Raw genomic sequence first — 16,201 nt, 5'->3', positions numbered from 1 at the left:
GTTGGACATTGGGAAGTTCAGTATTAGCGATCGGCTAAACTGCTAATATGACTTTCGATTGATTTTGTGAGGTTACCTATTCAGGAGTAAATATTTTAAAAAGACAACCTGGAATCAAAAGTTAAATGATCTACGTCGTAACGTCCCGAAAAATTAGAATAAAAAATGTATTTAAATAATATGCTGTATTTTTATATTTAAAAAGGAAAAAAGAAAAAGAGGACTAAAATGAATTAGGTTTTAAATTCATATTTTATTTGGGTCAAATAATTATATTTTGATAAAGCAAGTATAAGCATATCGATATTGGACTCATTTGATAGCTCGTAATTAATCGTGCATATTAGACTCGAGAAAAAGTCGATTTAGATAAGTCAACATCAAAAAAATTCAGTTGGAAGAAGTTGTTGAAAACTATTAATTTTATTATTCAATTGAATTAGAGTGCCGACACGTGTATGGAATTATTGTGACTTTTAAATTGTGTGTTTGGTAGGCACGTGTATAAATGGTGGAGAAGGCAGGTATTCCTCACATTATTTAATTGCTTTGATTTTGGAGATTTATATGAAATAGCATGCCACGTGTTTTCTAGAAAAAGAAGTGATTTTTGAATGGAAAACGCCTCTTGTACACTTGCTGTGCACAGCAATTCGAAATTGTTGATGTGGCCTACCATTGGCGGGAAAAAATGGAAACCAAATGTACCGGGTCAGGTTTAAACAAAATATTCTTATGCCGGCCCATAAGATATTAATCCAGAATGCTCTCAGGTCTAAATTCATGCCCAAAGAGCACCCAACCCTTAGTTCGCGTTGAAAACGCTCCCAACCCTCAATTGACGCCAACAAATCCACCCAAGCAACGGCAAAGCCCCACTGTAACGTCCCAACTTAGGCGACGGCGTTGTCCCCGCAATCGGCTTCTGAATGAGCTGGATGGTAACGATCGCGACGGTAGATTGTAGTACGTATGGACCTATTTCGTGGTTAAATGTTCAAAGGAGTGATGGAGCAAGGTAAGATGCATCTGTGGTGGGTGTTTTAAACGCATTCTTTGGTTGCTCGACTGATTTACAATCAATATGTTGAAAATGTGATATGAAATCTCTCCTCATTTATGACTCAGGAGGAAATTGATGGCTTTATTCTGCTATTACATGTGTATTTTGCTTGTCATGATTTGCTATTAGATGTGAATTTTACAATATCGTATTGTTCTCACTTCAAAATTTGATTATTGAAATTTTGTTGTTTATTGGGTTTCGGTTCGAAGCTTTTTCGCATTTCTAGACCTAACTATTTGCATAGATTTCTGTCTACGATGTTGTGCATATTGGAATTGCAGTTTGTAAAAAAATATGGTTGTTAACTATTAGAAGATATTTGTCGAATTGAAAATTCGTTAACATGTTAATTTGATTCTAGAGCTGATGATGTTCTGGTTTATTGCATTGCAGGAGAAGAACCAGTTCAAGTATCGAATAACGAACTTCTTGTACAATCCAGTGATAGGGGTAATACCGAAAATGTAGTCACATTGGAAGATGATGTACTAGGAGAAGATGGTACGGCTGTGCTGGAGGTGGGAGGAGACGATACAATTGTGCCGGAGGTAGGAGAAGACGGTACAATTTTACCGAAGGTGGGTATGAAGTTTAAAGATGAAAACTAGGTGTATGAATTTTACAAGAAATATGTATAATGTAGGGTTTCCGGTTAGGAAAAGGAATTCGAGGAGGGGGAATGATGGAATAGTGAGATACATTACCTTGACGTGTTGTCGTAAGGGCCATAGAAGTAGTAATACAAGCAGTTCTTTGAAACCACAACCAACAATTCAGACAGGTTGTAAAGCAAGGCTTACTACTTCTTCGGATATCCGTGGAGTGTAAAAAATTTGCACAGTGTGTCTCGAACACAATCATAAAACAAGTCCCTCAAAGTTGAGATTGTATCGATGCAATTGAGAGTTGAGTGCAAATGTTGAACGTAAGCTTGAAGTGAATGACATGGCTGGAATTCCTTTACACAAAAGTTTCAACTTTGCAGTTATCGAAGGGGGTGGCTATGAGAATATGACTTGCGTGGAAAAAGACTGTCGAAATTATGTTGAACAAGTGAGGCGTTTGAGACTAGGTATAGGAGATGCCTCGGCAATACAGTCATACTTTTCACAAATGCAAGCACGGTGCTCGAGATTTTACTTTTGTATCGACATGGACGAAGAGTCACGACTGAAGAATGTGTTTTGAACAGATAATAGATGTAGGCTAGCGTATAAGAAGTTTGGTGATGTAGTGACCTTCGATACGACATATCTGACTAATAATGTCTTTTGCTCCCTTTGTCAGAGTAAATCATCCTGGACAGTCAACACTTCTCGGATATGGTTTGCTATCAAATGAAGATACTGATACATTTGTGTGGCTGTTCAGGACATGGTTGCAATGCATGCATGGCAAACCTCCTAATGGAATTATTACGGATCAAAATAAGGCTATGCAAAATGATTGTCTTTCCAAATACAAGGCATAAATGGTGTTTATGGCATATCATGAAAAAGTTACCTGAGAAGTTTGGGTACCACGTTGACAAAGGTGGAATATTTTCGTCCATACACGGATTAGTGTATGATATGCAGCGTGCGGATGAATTTGAAGTAGGTTGGGGAAATATGCTCAATACATATAACTTACGTGACAACGAATGGTTATCGAGGTTGTACGAAAATAGGGCTCGTTAGGTGCCATGCTATTTGAAAACGACTTTCTGGGCAGGGATGTCAACAACGCAACGCAGTGAAAGCATGAATACGTTTTTTGACGGGTATGTGCATTCGAAGACATCCTTAAAGCAATTCGTTAAGCAATATGAACGGGCATTAAGAAGTAAAGTTTAAAAGGAATTCCAAGCATGTTTTAAATCTTTTTCGCAAATGGTGCCTTGTGCAACAAAGTATGAAATGGAAAAATAATTTCAAGCAGTTTATACGATCTCAAAGTTCAGGGAATTTCAGGATGAGATAACTGGGAAGGTTTATTGCGATGTCGTATTTGCAATTGATAACCTTACGGAGAGGATGTATGAGGTTGAGGAGGATGTCATTACTAGAGAAACGGTGAGGAAGACAAAGTTTTTTGTCACATTTTGTGCAGAGGGGTACGATGTTGTTTGCAATTGTCACCTATTTGAGTTCCATGGAATTTTGTGCAGACATGCCATATTGATGTTGATGCGTAACGGCGTCACATTATTATCAGATAGGTACATATTGAGGAGATGGAGAAAAGACATCAGTAGAGCCCATACGAGGGTCGCTGTGAACTACGGTGGTCTGCTTAACACTCCTAGCCAGTTGAGATATGGTAGAATGTGTGAATTGTTCGCTACATTGGCCAATATTACCGCAAATGATGAAGATAGAACTGGTGCAATAATAGAGTGGATTCAAACGCAATCTAAAGGCATAGAATCCACAAAGTCCAGTTGCGAAAGTAACAGCATTTCCCAGCCTAGTCTTCATTCAGGGTTACAATCGAGAGCATTGCAAGATACGAGCAGCAGGGCCATACAAGATCCTAAATGTTCGAAAAGGAAAGGTGCGCCCAAAAAATTACGTGTTAAAGGCGCATTGGAGTCCGACTCCAAGAACGCAAGGGTAAATTTAATTGCACCCTATTTTCTCATTCGCGTCTCCTTGTTATAAGTACTAATTTTAACTTTGCACATTATTTTCTCATTTTGTAGGCGAGATCGCAAGGGACAAAGAGCAATGTTCATTCCAGTGCACAATCCATTCCACGCCCGTCGCAAGCACAGTAGTCGAAGCCACTTCCATTCTCGTATTCACAGGTTACAGTTGCAAAGTTCGTTCAAAATATTTACCATATTATAGGCATGATTCCTATTCGTTTGTTCATGTCATGCAAGGCGAAGGGGAAAGTAACGCACTACCATACCAATTGCCGTCTTCGCATTTCAGTTCCATGTCGAGTTCAAATACTTTACCTATTTGACAAGGTAATTATATGGTTTCGAATGTATCTTTTATTGTAGTGGCAACAATATCTTTTGTTGCGTTTTAGCATATCATAATTTGAGATTAATACCTTTGCTTCGGAATGCAAGATGCATTTTTCTAGGTGTTGCTATATGTTTTTCAAGGTCCCAACAAGGCTTTCGAAAATTTATATTTGACACACAATTTGAGCACAACATGATCTTCCTTATTTCCGTGCACTTAAACCAGAATCCCATCAATGCCTGCAATTTATGGGGATTAAAATGGGTTGGACGCCCCAAGTAAGGTTCGGCATAGGCCATGCAGTGGGGCCGTCTGCCCCTAAAGATATGGGACAGAGAATTAAATTGGAGAAAACTGCAGTCATGTGGGCAATACATGCAAATGTTACGTTATTTTTGACAGATTTTTTTTCATGGATACGACTTATGAATAGTTGCAATGTATCCTGATTATATATGCACAAACGCAGTCCTATTTCGCAAGGTAATTATATGGTTTCGAATGTATCTTGCACACTTAGACATATTTTTTCAAAATTTTGCTTTGATAAAAGCTGTTGTGTCTTCTAACTTTTTTGACATCTTTCGTCCTTGATAAAAAGAGGGATGCTAGGTTCCTTTCATATTAGCAATTATTGGAGAAACTCTCCAATTAAACTTGTTTCAAGCTCTAATATTTTTTTCCTATCAAATTGATTTTTAAAAAATAAAAATAATATTAAATAAGTAAGTAAGTAAATGAGAATGATAAATGAAAACGGGGATGCTGTTTGTCTCGCCTTTTTGACATCTATAATTCTAATTTTTGGCTCTCTTATGTTGGACTTTTATCTTTACATCTTCAATACCATATGACTTTTTTTATCAAGTAACATGCTTACAAGTTACTATTAGATTGATAAAGAAGATGATAAAAAGACAAACTCTTCTTCGATTGATAATTTATTCCCTTTCAATCATTTGCTACATTGATGAGAAAATTTGGAGCCATCTCTTCTGTAATTAGTGCCACACACATGCTGCAAGCTGATCTTTCTATTATCATTAAAAGACACCTCAATAATCATGTCATAAATTCTTATTCTTAAAATTGATTTCAGTGTTTGGTTTTACCTAAAATTACTTATTTAAAAGTATTTTTTATTAATAAAAGAAATTATTTTAGCAAACTTAGACATTAATATCTTGCACTTTTCATGTTTATTTCAGGCAATATGCAGCCCCACAACCATCTCGATTTTCCACACATGGGGGTCGTTGACAATTTACTGAGACTGTCCTCAACCGGTATTTTCCCGCAAGGATTTTACACTGTAAGCTACGCAATCTTTTTACCATATAACTGTATACTTTATGTTTCTTGTCCAACTAACTTTCGGTAGCATTATTAATTACCTATTCCAGCTGTCGCCTCCAAGTGCTATGGCGGGTTGGATGTCGAGTGCCACATATTCCCTTCCTCAGGCTAGTGTTGATGGAGGCCCTTCAGGTGTTGTTGACATGCCAAGCTCTAGAATGTTGTATGTAGTGACGCCCAATCCATGGGATGCACCTCCATAGGGTGTTCGATTCTACCTCATGAAGTTTTTCCAGCTAATATCTACTTTTGTCTCATCTTTTGAGGTGAGACATGAAACTCGATGACTTTCTCTAAATGTTTTAACGTAGAGGACACATTTACTTTAGGATACTTGAAAGGTGATGGGAGTTGAGCTAAGTCCGGCATTATTAATTTTGTTTGAATACCTTGTGAATGATTGAATCCTTTGGAGCTTTTATATGTTTCATTATTATAATTATTTGAGCTTTGTTAGTCAACAGGAGGAAAGTAATAGACAGAATTATAGAGAACAAGTGAATAATGTTTTGATAGATTAATCTGCTTCTGCTTTATGAAACTGGATACAATTTTTTGTTATAGGATAGATTGAAAAGGAATGTCTACTACCAGTGGCTGAAATGATTTGTCTTAAGAGATGGAGGTGGATGCATCTACACCTCTACGCTTTTATGACTGCCACCTACTCGAATCAATACGGCCTCATGGACGGCCTCTTTGAAGAGGTAGAGATACTGAAATTGGAAGTCATGACACCAAAGGCGGAGTTACCTGATGAGGGTTACTAAACATATTGAATTTGTATCATTGTAGTACGTTGTAATCCGAAATCATGTATTTTGCCCAACTATCCTTTGTCGTGTATTAGTATAATATCTGCGTGTGTTGTGTACATATATTGATGTAATTTTGAGTTGGAGATGAATGCAGCCATTCTGTTATTTATACAGGAAAATGAATTGTCGTTTATTACTATATTTAGTGTTTACATTTGTTTTCTTGGTATGGTATGTGTGTACTTATATAGGTTTTCTCCAAATGCATCTAGATGCTTTCCAAAATTAGTTTTTGTACACCAAAAACTTGGGAACACGCACAACAGTTTCTTAGTTCAATGTTTTTTAGATCACTGCACTTCCGATTAAAGGAGACCAATGCTTAGTTTTGTCAAGGTTCTCAAGCTGTTCTACGTCCGGCATGAAGTGAACGATTTTTTGGAGTAATATGTTCACCTTGTTTTATTGTGTTGGTGGCTTAACGCCTTCTTCGTACCGGTGATTAATTTTTCAATTAAAGAACGACCCGTTAACGAAAGTTGAATAGTAAAAATCGTAAAAACTTCAAGATAATTCAAGGTGGACGGCTAGCAAAAAAAACAGGCACCACAATAACATAGTTGCTTACCATTTATACATGCATCATTACAAACAGTTAAGAGACTTTCACTTTTTAGTCCCAAACAATCTCTACATACAAACCTATTTTCTGAAACTTGTTTTCCTTTGCGCATGTTTATTTGGAGGAAAATCTCTAGGTCTTTCTCCTCGCTTAGCTTAGCGAGTGTTTTCAACATATGCGACTAAGTATCCGCTTCCTCACTTGTAGTTGTGATGCAACTTAATTCACCATCGTCATGCAACGGACACTTTTCGTCGGGGAATTTGTTGCACCACTTGAAGTACCTACAATCATGGGTACAACAATGAAACAACAATCCTTTATGGTCATTATTCTTTTCGACCTCCATTTACTTAACGAACCCGTCACCACAATTTGGGCATCTTCTCTTTGTCGGGCATTCCAACAGTGTATGTCCCCTCTGTTGACAACAATGACATATTTCCCTATTCTTGCCTGCCATCGAATTTCTCTAATTCAACCACATCAAACAACCACACCAACGTGTAATATTAGTATCTTTAGCAATCTACGTAAAGCATAATAAGTTTACTAAGAATTCCTTAAAGCATAAAACTATGAAACTGAAATTGTCTTCACAATATGTAAAACCAAATGACAGAAGCAAAAAACCATGAAACTGAATTGTTTTTCATTTTCTCCTTACTTTCGAAATGTAAAACCATTTCATTTTAATTGTCTTTGGTTCATATTCAATTGACAGGAGCAGAAACTAAAATTGAAGAACTTTTCTACTCCCATTTTCTTCTTTTCCGCAACAACAAATCATAACGAAAACAAAATCTTTATTAATTCTGCTCCTGTCCAAATTAAGTAGAGCCAAAAGTATACAAAAACCTAATTTCTACTTCCCCAAAATGAAGTAGAGCCAAAAGTCAAAAACATTATCTCAAGCACAGGAAATGTTTAATCCCTATACAAACATGAATTGCCAAATAAAATTTAAAAAATTAAATAAAACCACCCAAATAATAACAACGAAAATGCTTCTGCATATTCCCCCTCTGATTCCAAACCTCTACATTTTCTCCTCTCCGATTCGACTCGTAGATAAATCGGACATCTAGTTTACATCGAACAACAAATGGGGAAATATACACCGACCCATTGGAAAATGATTACACAAGCATCAAATCACTACTACTCTTACCGTTTTGCCCGCGATCGGATGTGTGGATTTTTCAGGTTGTCGCCTCGATTTACGGTTGGCTCTACCTTATTCTTCGTCAATGGATGTCATCTGGATTTCTGGTTGGCTCTGTATGTTACTCTTCGTGGGTGGGAGAGGGATTCAATTTGGGGAACAAGTCGTAAATGAAAGAGGAGAAGAGATCGTTGATGAGAGAGGAGAGAGGAGAGACGAATTGATTTGGGGATGAAATGAATGAAGGAAGGAAATGGGAATAATTGAGACATTCAGCCGAGTATTTAAAACACTGTTTTCATTTTTTTTTCTCATTTTCCACGTCAAGTTGTGTACAGTGCTGTACATGTAGCGGGATCATTTTTGAAATACCCGGATTGGCCAATTATCTTGGCATAGTACGAGGCAATGCCTTTGTGTCAACTGGCCTTGATTTAATAAAAAAAAATTTGGTAATTTGACTTGATTGAATATTCAAATGAATTGCTGGCATGCCAATCTCTTTTATTATAAATATAATTAACTGAGTTGGCTTTTGAAAATTATTTGTTGACAACCACATGTAAATTTATAAAACTAGAAATAATGAATAAATTTAGGTCGTTATATAGAAATGCGTGTCCATGGAAAAAGGATTTTAGATGATATACGCGGGAATGATCAATGATCATAGTACACGATATATATAAAGGATCCCAAGTTGGGAATCATAGATGAATGATTGTTTTTATCGGGGGACTACATGTAAACACAGCAACATGGGAACGTGAAATAATTGCTTTTCTTCCAACAATTCTTTTATCTCACGAGGTAAAATTACGAGGTGCAAGTGGTTTGTCCCGCTTTAATTATTTCTTCACGTTGATAAATATTATGCTTATGATATGATATGATTATAATATGATATGAAGTGATCATCCGGTACCAAAGCTATGATATGAAATGAGCTCTTACCAGTCTAAAAATATGATATGACGTTATGATTTTTTGACGTGTGATATAATACATAAAAATATGATATGACGGTATGATATGATTTTTTGACGCGTGATTTAATCAGGATTGCACAATTGCTCGTATCCTACCGAGTGTTCTCATATACTCACCCTTTTCCCTATTCTTACAGGATTAAACGGGTCGTTGGTTGGCCGATGATGAGTTGCGGTCGTGGTGCCAAGATTATTTTAAACACATAGATCCGGTGTAACGTGAATATAAAATTTTATTTCCAATATTTATTCTAGTTGTATTTATTTCATGAACCAATAGCTTATATATATATTTTGGAATTGCTCATATTAAATTAAAAGGAAGTTTTTGGTAACGATTCATACTTATTTTATTGTAAATTTTAGGTCGTTTTAGAATGCTATCAGAGCATGGTTCTACCTTCTTGTAGACCTTTTTTATTGAAAATAAAAAAAATATAAATCAGAAGATGAAAAAAAAAATAGGGACGTGAAGCTTGTCACTGTTAAGATTTAAAAAAATTAAAATTAAAACCTTTTTTATTTGTGTTCTAAAATGCATTCTCATTTTCCTGTCAGTGGGGTCTACACATTTGAAAAATGGTGAAATGTGGGTAGCTGCATACTGCATTAGTTGATTGAATGAGGATGTGCCAATTTATGGTATATGTATTATTTTCCTATTTCACCTCTGCAAAGAAATAATGACAAAAAATAAAAATAAAAATAAAAATAAAAATTATCATGATGTGGCATGGGTCCATGTGCATTATATAATGTATTTTTTATATATATAAAAAAAAATTGTTGGATGAACAGTGACGGGTCACTGTTCACCCGTCAATAGTGGAAAATAAAAAAAAATTATTTCTTAAACAGTTGTTTATTTTTTTAAATGATTATTTCAAATAATTTCTATATATATGAGAATTTGATTAATTTAAATTGTTAAGTGTATATAGCTAACCTTAACTTTACGTGCTAATTATTAATAATTTTCTTAAGATATAATTTTAAAGATGCGTTTCTTTATTAAATGTTAGATATTAATAATTTTCCTATATATTTAAATAATAGTTTAAATTGATTTCATGATGTTAATATCGAACTTTTATGTTTGAATGTTACTTGTAATAATTGCTATATGTTTAGCCTAGCTTTGCGTAATGTTTGTTATAATTTTCTTAAGAGATAAATTTAAATATTTTTAATTTTTTTTTAAGTTCTAAAGTATATAAGCATTTGAAAGATCCTTGGCACTCGATAACCAATTGCCGACCGGCCTCCGACGACCCTAACGTATGTAACGTGGGTAAGAAAATAAATGAACATTCAAATAATTTGTGTAACTTTAAATCTTCTATTGCCTAAGTGTAAGTTCAACAATATGTACGTTTTGATTTTTATTTTTTTTTGTCTAGAACATTTCGATTATTCAAGATAATTTTCGAGGACGAAAATATTTTAAGGAGATGAGATTGTAACGCCCCAAAAAATTAGAATAAAAAATGTATCTTTATATTTAAAAAAAGAAAAAGAAAAAGAGGACTAAAATGAATTAGGTTTTAAATTCATATTTTATTTAGGTCAAATAATTATATTTTAATAAAGCAAGTATAAGCATATCGATATTGGACTCATTGGATAGCTCAATTAATTATGTATATTAGACTCGAGAAAAAGTCGATTTGGATAAGTCAATATCAAGAAATTTTAGTTGGAAGAAGTTGATGAAAACTATTATTTTTATTTTTCAATTGAATTAGAGTGCCGACACGTGTATGAAATTATTGTGACTTAAGGCCCCGTTTGGTAGGGATTTTGAGAATTGATTTTTTGACCGTTAGAAGAAAAGTGGGATCCACATGTGAGAGAAGAAGTCAAAAATTACGGCTTGAATAGTAAAATAACAGTAAAAAAATCAATTTTTATATGAAATAGCATGCCACGTGTTTCTTAGAAAAAGAAGTGATTTTTGAATTACCCGGATTTGCCTTGATTGAATATTCAAATGAATTGCTGGCATGCCAATCTCTTTTATTATAAATATAGGGGGTGTTTGGGAGCCATTTTGATGTAAAAATATATTTTTGAATAGTAAATTGATGGGAAATATGTGGTTGAAAAATAAGAAAATGTTTTTGATTTACGTGTAATATTATTTTAATAAAAAATGTGTGATTGAAAAGAAGAGAGAGAAATTTGTATTTTAAAAAAAAAGGGTACCAAACGACTCCATAATTAACTGAGTTGGCTTTTGAAATTTATTTGTTGACAAACACGTGTAAATTTATAAAATAGAAACAATGAGTAAATTTAGGCCGTTATATAGAAATGTGTGTCCGTGGAAAAAGGATTTTAGATGTTATACGTGGGAATGATCAATGATCATAGTACACCTCATGTATAAAGGACCCCAAGTTGGGAATAATAGATGAATGATTGTTTATCTGACGGGACCGCATGTAAACACAGCAACATGGGAACGTGAAATAATTGTTTTTCTTCCAACAATTCTTTTATCTCACGAGGTAGGATTATGAGGTGCAAGTGGTTTATCCCGCTTTAATTATTTCTTCACGTTGATAAATATTATGCTTATGATATGATATGATATGAAGTGGCCATCCGGTACCAAATATATGATATGATATGAGCTCTTACCGGTTCTAAAGATATGATATGACGATATGATATTTTTGACGCGTGATTTAATACATTTAATCGGGATTGCACAATTGCTCGTATCCTACTGAGTATTCTTATATACTCACCCTTTTCCCTACTCTTGCAAGATTAAACGGGTCGTTGGTTGGCCAATGATGAGTTGCGGTCGTGGTGCCAAGATTATTTTAAACACATAAATCCGGTGTAACGTGAATATAAAATTTTATTTCCAATATTTATTCTCGTTGTATTTATTTCATGAACCAATAGCTTGTTTGTAGACGATGATATAAAATAAAATCTTTTTTTTTTTTTTGGAATTGCTCATATTAAATTAAAAGGAAGTTTTTGGTAACGATTCATACTTATTTTATCGTAAATTTTAGGTCGTTTTGAAAAACAATTCGCGTGTTTTTGTAACGACCCGGGTCTCTGTTCCCAAATTGTTAACTTACGTACTGTCCGATTTCTGTCGTGTCCCCCAAAATTCGAACTCATAACCTTCCCTTAAGTAAGACTTAAGTTGCCCAATTGGTACCAGGATTTAACTTAACTCTTACTTAAGAGAAATGTTATGAGTTCAAATTTTGGGGGACGCGACAGAAAGCTGTGAGAGGTAAGTGGGCGCAAGGTCCACCCAAAGCGAACAGTACGTAAATTAACGGCTTGGGTGCAGAGACCCGGATCGTTACATACGTCAACCCGGGAGCACATAAAGAAATTTGATGATTTATCGAGGTTTGCAAATAATATTGTCAAAACAACCAGATTGATTTATGGATGGATTAAGGCATGAGTTGAGTAGAGATGTAATAATGTCAGGGATACAAAATGCTAGTTTTGCAAATATAGCAAATAATGCCCTGATAGCAGAACAAGTCGAGGGTAAGATTGACCAGTCCTGAGCATCAAGTAGTAAGAAAACTACTGCAACCAATAAGAATTGGAATCCAAAAAGACGGATTGGGAAGAATAAAAGAGGAAATATTAGACGAACCAGGCCATATCCCAAGAGAGTAAAAACGACGACTAATAATACCAAAAGGAAAGAGATCCCAAAATGCTCCAAGTGTTGTAAACTTTATGCTGGAGAATGTTAGGCCCAAAAGTGGGGTTTGCTACAAGTGTGGCAAGGTAGGACAAATGATACAAGAATGCCCTGACAATACGAAAAAGTAATATGATAGAGTAGGTAGAGTGTTTACCATCATTTAGCCAGAAACTCAGGAAGATGACCAAAGTAGTGACAGGTACCATTTATACTAAGGGAGTGTTTGATAGCATGGAAATGGAAAAAAAAAAAAAGATGGAATTGGAATTGGAAATTCCAACTTTTGGTGTTTGATACCTTATATTTTCCATGGAATTGCATTTCTTGAATTTCTTGGAACTTGGAATTTTCCTTGTTTTAGTGGAATTTGAATTCTCACCATATATGGTGAGAATTCAAATTCCACCATACTGTAGCGATTATTATTATTTTTTTCATCTTTTTTTTTTTGTTGGTAATGGAAACAAATTTTAAGAATTATTGTAAAAAAATATTTCCTTTTAATTGTCAATTTTCATGTAAAATAAAGTCAAATGAATATTAAAAATCACTTTTATTTCAACATTTTCCACGTGGAAAATTATACCAATCAAACACAATAATTTTCAATTCCCAGAAAAACAATTTCAGGCAATTCAATTCCCTGAAATTTGTTTTCTAGGCAATTCAATTCCATCTTTGTAATCAAACGGACCTTAAGTCTAAGACTGCAATTGGGTTATTTGATTTAGGAGCCACGCTCTCCTTTATCTCCACTCTTTTAATAGAAGCAATTGATTTTGTCACCTAAGATGTACTCTTCCAATGTAGAAGAGATGTTATCGTTAGGATCAAACTGTATCGTAACTCAGATTATACCTGAATCTTTCCTCCTACTATTCTACTATTACCTAGCAAATTTAATTTTATTTGATATTAGGGACATTGATGTGAATTTTGGCATGGATTGTTTAGCTAATTATCAAGTAATAATCGACTGTCAAATGAAGACTCTGAGTATACCCGATATAGGAATCCTTTCATTTCCTAAACAGGTTAGGACTATGAGGACTCTGATCTCAGCACTTAACACATCTAGGCTATTAGCTAAACGAAGTCAAGGTTTATGGGTTGGTATTCACAAATGTGAAGTTAAGATTAAAAATTCATTACAATTAGTATCGGAAGTACAAGAATTCCCTAATGTTTTCCCAAAAGAATTACCAAGTTTGCCTCTAGATAGGAAAATAGAGTTTTCAATAGAGCTTGCACCAGGAACACACCGGTATCTAAGCCTCTTTATAGAATAGCCCCAGTAAAGCTTAAAGAAATAAAGGTTCTGATTTACGGGATGATTCAAAAGAGATTTGTACGATCTAGTGTATTATCTTGGGGGAGCACAGTATGTATATGTGTGTGTGTGTGTGTGTATATATATAAAACATTTTGGGACTATGTTAAAAATTTTAAAGGAAAACTGGTTATGTGCCAAATTCAAGATATATATGAAATTTGGCAGGAGAAACTGGGATTTTTGGGCATATAGCAGCGAAAAAGGAATCTTTGTGGATCCTCATAAGATTGAAGTGATATTCGAATGGTGATGTCTAATTATACCTATGAAGTGAGAAATTTCTAGGACTCATTGGATATTATCGTAGATTTGGAAAGGACTTTTGAAGATTACGATGCTAATAATGAAATTGACTCATGAGAATGTTCTGTTAAGATGGATAAATGAATGCAAACATAGTTTTCAAGAGCTTAAGAAAAAGTTGGCGTTGTCACCTATATTTACCATTCCAATAAAAAGTGGATAATATAATATCTATATTGACCCTTCAAAGCAAGGTTTATGATGTGTTTATATACAAGATGGCAATATTATAGCATAGGCATCCATGTAATTGAAACCATGTGAAAAGAATTATCAAATGCACAATTTAAAATTAGCAGCAATAGTATTTGAGCTTAAGATTTGGAAACATCATTTGTATGGAGAGAAGTTTGAAATATATAATAATTATAAGAGCCCTAAGTATTTCTTTACATAGAAAGAGTTGAATATGCATCAATCAAGGTGGGTAGAATTGGTTAAGGACTATGATTATAATATTACTTATCTTCCTAGAAAGGTTAATGTAGTAGCCGATGCATTGAGTCAAAAAGCACCAAAGAGGTCAAGAGAAGGATAAAGAAATTGAGAATTTCGATCTAGGAATATTGTCACCTGGCGATGAGAGTTTGATGAACATGACATTCAGCCAACACTGAAGGTTAAAGGATAAAGAAGCTCAAAAGGGTGATAAGTGTGCTAATAAAATGAAAAACAACTTGGCAAAGAAAATGCCAATACCATATAGTTGTCAATAGAAGGAATATTATTACAATTTAAGGATAGAATTTATGTGCCTAAGGATAAGAAATTCCAAGGAAAGATATTACAAGAGGCACATAAAGTACCATATTCGTTATATCTAGGATCAACTAAAATGTATCAAAAAATTAAAGCATGCTACTAGTCTCCTAGAATGAAAAAGGAGATAGAAAAATACGTAGCAAAATATCTAATTTGTCAACAAGTTAAGGCCTCAGGATTAGAATCATTACCAATCTCAGATTGAAAATGGAATGAATTACAATGGATTTCATTACAGAATTGCCAAAAACTTCAAAGGATATGATGCAAATTGGATTGTTGTAGATAAATAGACAAAACATAGCACATTTCTTGCATATAAAGATGACTTATATATAAGATGGATTTTATAAATAGAAGAGATAGTTAAATTACATTGAATTTTGCTTCTGTAATTTCAGATAGAGATCCTCGTTTTTATTGCAATTTTCAGAAGAGTTTACACCAATTGTTAGGCACTATATTGAATTTTAGTATTGCTTTCTATTTGTAAGATGAACAAATTGAGAGGACGATACAGACACTTGAGGATGTGTTAAGATGAGTATTTTAGAATTTTGGATACATTTACCATTGATTAGATTTTCGTATAATAATAGTTATCAATTGTCAATTGGTATGCCTTCATATGAAGCATTAATAGTAGGAAGTATATATCACTGTTATATTGGGAAGAAGTCGGCGAACGTTTGATTTTAGGATCAAAAATGGTACAAGAAATGTTGAAAGTAGTTGAGAAGGTTTAAGAAAAATATAGCAATGAAAAAAGATAGGCAACAAATTTATGCCAATAAGAGAAGATGACCCCTAGAATTTCGAAATATTATTACCTTTTTTTCAATGGCATTATCACTATATTCTATAGTAATATTACCTGTTATGCGAACTCTTTAAAGATTTTTAACCTTACACTTACAAGGTGCTATTACCATGTTTTAGAATATTAACGGCATTTGCTAATTGATAAGTGAGTTTTTATACACTTATATGAGTCTAAAAATATAGACATTTAATAGTTCTTTTGAGCAATTATAGCCTAAATTATTGTATATTTTATTTATTAGGTGAAGCTCAATATTGGAAGGTAAATTGAAAGAAAGAAGCGAACAATTGGCGAAAAGGGTGAGAAAACAAAGTATTGGAACTAAAATGCAAATATCTAATAGTTGATTCGGATGACAAAATGAGGA

The 16,201-nt window shown here is 34.1% G+C and overlaps 2 long non-coding RNA genes across 3 annotated transcripts; one reads left to right on the top strand and one right to left on the bottom strand.

Annotated features, from left to right (window-relative positions):
• The first annotated feature begins 718 nt into the window (after positions 1-718).
• Positions 719-6,339, top strand: LOC111365364. Of its 2 annotated transcripts, none has more exons than XR_002697423.1 (6): positions 719-1,018; positions 1,460-3,660; positions 3,750-4,022; positions 5,235-5,338; positions 5,430-5,648; positions 5,952-6,339. It is a non-coding gene; the product is annotated as an uncharacterized LOC111365364 (long non-coding RNA). The 2 variants fall into 2 exon arrangements; XR_002697422.1 differs by having other exon boundaries at positions 721-1,018; positions 5,947-6,339.
• A 389-nt stretch (positions 6,340-6,728) lies between these two features.
• LOC111365363 lies at positions 6,729-8,200 on the bottom strand. Its single transcript, XR_002697421.1, has 2 exons — positions 7,934-8,200; positions 6,729-7,234 (listed from the first exon to the last, which is right to left on the bottom strand). It is a non-coding gene; the product is annotated as an uncharacterized LOC111365363 (long non-coding RNA).
• Between the last annotated feature and the right edge of the window lie 8,001 nt (positions 8,201-16,201).

This window comes from Olea europaea, chromosome 17 (assembly GCF_002742605.1).
Source record: "Olea europaea var. sylvestris chromosome 17, O_europaea_v1, whole genome shotgun sequence".
Taxonomy (NCBI): domain Eukaryota; kingdom Viridiplantae; phylum Streptophyta; class Magnoliopsida; order Lamiales; family Oleaceae; genus Olea; species Olea europaea.
The sequence above is the reverse complement of the archived record's forward strand: the minus strand, read 5'-3'. Positions and strand labels throughout refer to the sequence as shown.